The sequence below is a fragment of the Nanorana parkeri genome, unplaced genomic scaffold (assembly GCF_000935625.1).
Source record: "Nanorana parkeri isolate BGI_ZX_2015 unplaced genomic scaffold, ASM93562v1 scaffold10, whole genome shotgun sequence".
NCBI lineage: Eukaryota > Metazoa > Chordata > Amphibia > Anura > Dicroglossidae > Nanorana > Nanorana parkeri.
Genome location: NW_017306278.1, coordinates 1,169,644 through 1,174,369, shown reverse-complemented (window position 1 = coordinate 1,174,369; position 4,726 = coordinate 1,169,644). Strand labels below are relative to the sequence as shown.

Genomic DNA, 4,726 nt, shown 5'->3' with positions numbered 1-4,726 from the left:
TATATATATATATATATATATACATACATACATACATACATACACAAGGTTAGCCAGTATATATCAAGGTAATGTAAAATGAAGACTGAATTAACTAATGACATGTCCTGTGCCGTGTTACGCCTTCCATCCAGGAACTATAAGTATAGTGATAGGAGCAAGAGAAGAGATAGTTCGGGAGAGGAGGCATTAATAATCCTTCTTAGATTCTCTATAATAAGTGAGCCCCAAGGCAGGGCTGGACAGATTCCACAATATAGAATCCTACACAATTAAAGCTGTATTGTCTGTTGTCATTGTAAATATGTGTCACATGGCTAATTAAAGAGGATCTGTAGTCTTTTTACTTGACCTTAGCCAAAAGGCCAAGAAGCATTATCTGTAGCCTTTTCATTATCTTTTAAAAGAGATTAGCTTGATGTGAATCTTATCAATAAGTGTTAATGCTTTGGAAACCTTATAAGGCCACATGTTGAATATGTTTTATAAGTTTTAGGCCCTACTGCCTTAGGAGCCGGCTAGTATAATCCACAAGACATGTATATTGTAATTTCCCATTGGGTAGAATCCCCCCACCCCTCCTTTATTTCCTGTTTTGTGACACACCAGGAAGTGAGAAATTAACAGACATGCAGACAGTAAACCTAATTGTGGTTTTTGATGGCCTTTTCCCACATTACTTATGAACGTGCTTTTATTGTGTCCCCACAGAGAATGTGCTCACTTCCTGTCCCAGTGACAAAACAAGGGAGTATTGGGAAATCTCCCCAGAGGGGACAGACACAGAGATAACTACCTAACAAAAGTTCTAACACAAAGTTTTGGCTTGAGTTCTACTTTGAAGCATTCCGAAAAGTACTTTGTTTACATGTGTGTCTATTAATGTATAACAGGGGTGGGCAACTCTGACTCTCCAGCTGTGCTTTAACTACAAATCCCATAATGCATTTGCCTCTGGGGGTCATGTCTGTGGCTGTCAATCTTGAAATGCCTCATGGGACTTGGGACCCTTTGCAGAGACACTGTCACTTTGCACTGTATTGGAAAGGTGGCTGAATCCCTTTCTCTCTGACCCCTTTAAGAGGAACATCAACTTCCTCTGCGTGAATAACACTTTAGGGGGAATATACTACAACTGGAGCAGACAGAATCTGGAGCATTTGTGCAAAGTAACCAATCAGCTTATATCTTCAGCTTGTTCAGTTAAGCCTTAAAAATGAATGCTAGAAGCTGATTGGTTAAGCTGGCCATGAAGCCCGAAATGAGCACAGTGGGTGCTGCTGTTGGCCCCCTTTTGGCTGCCATCCCTCGATCAGCTGATTGAAGGAGTCGGTCGGAAAATCTTTGAATGAACAGAGCAGGCAACCAGTCAGTTGCCGGCTTGAGTCAGCAGGACACGGCCTAAATTTGAGCAGTTAATTGCAAGCTTTACTGTGCACAGCTGCTCCAGATTTTGTCTGCTCCAGTTTTAGTAAAATCCCCTCTAAGGAGCGGTTTACACCACAAAGTCTGCGTTCCAGAGCGTTCGGCTCTGGAACGCACTGGAATGCAGGCCGGCCAGCTTCCTGCGTTCAGGGATGGGAGGGGGTGTGGCGGTGCAATGAAGTCAATGGCACCGCAGCCGCGCCCGTAGTGCAATCGCCCGCACCCGAACGCGTGGCAAATTAGTGCTTGTGTTCCGGTCCAGTGCGATCTGCAAATATGCTGCATGCACTATTTTTGCAGATCGCACTGGACCCGGAGCGCAGGTACTAATGTGCCACGAGTTCGGGTGCGGGCGATCGCAATGCGGGTGGCGGGCGTGGCTGCGGTGCCATTGACTTCAATGCACCGCCACACCCCCTCCCATCCCTGAATTCAGGGAGCCGGCCGGCTTGCGTTCCAGAGGTCGAACGCTCTGGAACGCAGACTTTGTGGTGTGAACCGGCTGTAAGTCTTTTTGGGTTCCAAATGGCTCTAAGAGGCCCTTGAGATGCAGCAGGACGGGCAAAGCTCAGACACCTCTGGGTACCGTCAAGCTTGCATGCCTCCATTCCATCCCACACATATTCATAGTACAAAAGAGATCGGCTTTATATAAATCTTATCACTAAGGGCTTTCCCAGACCATTTTATAACAGCAATCAGTAACCATAATGTCCTTATCAAGAATAAAAAAAGAGGATGCAAATGAATGGCCCTCCTGACATGACCTTAGTGCTACTGTTTTATAAAACTTGCTGCTTTATAGAATCTGCAACTACGAGTGTACGTGGCGACAGCCGTGTTTACTCATGATATAAACAGGCTCTGATGACAGCTTTGCAATGCAATACAATGGCTTTGTGCTTCTTTGACCTCCCTAACAACACAGGTTTATTAGTCAGACATTGAAAACAATGCACTCCATGTGGTGTGATATTGTATATACAATAAACAAGAACTGAAAGACCTCGCACGAAAAGTGGCCTTACAAGGAGTTTAAAGGAGAATTATGAGGCGAGTGATTTTCACTCAGCCTCATAATCTGAGCCGACCTGTGACAATGAAACTGTCACAGGTCGGCTCAGTAGATCGGGAAGTGAGCGAACACATACCGTCGCTCGCTCACTTCTCGATCTATCCGTGCAGAGAGCCGTGATTGTCAGTAACGGCTCCCTGCAGGCATTCCCCCTCGCCGCTCCGATCCCCCAGCGCTGACTGGCGGAACGGACGGGGGATGGGGCGGGTACAGCTGGCTCTGCCTCTAGATTGGCAGAGCCAGCTGTCACTCACGTAGCTGGGTGGATCCAGACAGCATTGTCGGGATCCGTTCCAGCTGCGGCGTCTCAGTATACCGCGAGCTGTAGCTCCCTCTACTGAGCTTTGGGTGACGAGAGGACGCTAGTTTGTGTCCTCCCGTTACCCTTAGGAGAACTATGGGGAAAAGCCCTGACCCCATAGTTCTCCTTTAAGCAGGGGCCACCTTGCTACACCAGCATCACAATAGTTTTATTTCTTTTTATATATCTCATGATTGTATTAGCTTGTGCAGCTGCGTTGCTGTTCGGTTCTCTGTTAACCAGTCTTCACATGTCCTTTCCCAACTTTGTTTCATCCATTTCTAAATATATTTATTGTACACGGCAATGCAAATGAGGCCTATACTGTATGTAGTTGCAGGATCCACATTCTTCACGCCCCTCCCTGTGTGTCTTTAGTTAATTAATTACACAATCCATTGTATTAGCAAAATGTACTGTTTCCTCACTGAGTCCAGATAAACCGGCTTCTCCGCTGTTTCCTGTAAGACGAGTCGGCTTATCTGATTTCACCCGCTTTGCTGTTAGTTCATGTGTTGTAATTACCAGCTGCTGATCTGCTGTTTACTTCAAAGGTAGAATCAGGTACCCTTTGTCCTTTCACAATGAAGGTAACCATTGCATAGACTGAGCCAATACTTTACCCCATTCATTCACTATGTATGTAACTGCTGCAGTTGTATGCCAATCCTTTATTGAGTCTAACATACTAGTAAATGACAAGGCTCTGCAATTTAAATTCCCCATGCCGATGGCAAATATTTCTTTACAGGTATTTATGTAGCGTCGTCGATTTCCGCAGCGCTTTACGTAGTTGCACATTCACATCGGTCCCTGCTGTTGAGGAGCTTACAATCTAAGGTCCCTATCTCGCATACATACATACAGGGCCAATTTATACAGGAGCCAATTAACCTTCCAGCATGTTTTTGGAGCATGGAAGGAAACTGGAGTACCCGGAGGAAACCCACACAAGATCAGGGAGAACATGCAAACTCTGTGGAGATGGTGACCTGGCCGGGATTTGAACAGGGGACCCCCAGTGCTGCAAGGCAGGAGTGCTAAGCATATGCCACTGTGCTGATTTTTAACTTTTAAAGTTTTTAAAGTGAAATTTTGTTGTGCCATAGCAGTGGTCCTCCACCTTTTCTAGGGCCGGGAACCCCTTGGTAGCATTTGCCAAGTTGTGGTGACCCTCCAACGGACCACTGGACTCTGGAATTAGTAACGCTCTGGACTTAGTAATGCACTGGACTCAGGACTTAGTAACGCACTGGACTCTGGACTTAGTAACGCACTGGACTCTGGACTTAGTAACGCAGTGGACTCTGGACTTAGTAACGCTCTGGACTTAGTAACGCACTGGACTCTGGACTTAGTAACGCTCTGGACTTAGTAACGCTCTGGACTTAGTAACGCACTGGACTCTGGACTTAGTAACGCACTGGACTCTGGACTTAGTAACACACTGGACTCTGGACTTAGTAACGCACTGGACTCTGGACTTAGTAACGCACTGGACTCTGGACTTAGTAACGCACTGGACTCTGGACCTGTGTGGTTTTTCTGTTGGTGTTTTTAATCCAATAGTGGTAAGAGATGTGTGATCTGGCTAACAGGTAGGCAGCTTCCACAAGCCAAAGGATCTCCATGGCATCCTTGGCTCTTAAGGTCAGCACAGTAGATGTAGGAATTGAAGCACCAATTTAAATAATCCAGATGCAACTTTTATTCTATTAGGCTCAGGGGACATTCAAGTAGAGTAGCCAACGCGTTTCGGGGGTCCAAAACACCTCCCCTTTATCAGGGATTAATGAGAGAGATCATGTATGTGGAATTCAATTCCTGCAGCTTGAACATTGTATTAAGTTGTCATGGGAGTACATCAGGCTTGTCAGCTACTGGTTTGCAGCAACCATTGGTACCCTGATGAAGGGCGGGGGGGG

General features: G+C 46.0%; 1 protein-coding gene across 1 annotated transcript in view; it reads left to right on the top strand.

Annotated features, from left to right (window-relative positions):
* ZDHHC13 (zinc finger DHHC-type containing 13) overlaps positions 1–4,726 on the top strand; it is a 26,590-nt gene that overhangs the window by 4,640 nt on the left and 17,224 nt on the right. The window lies entirely within an intron of this gene.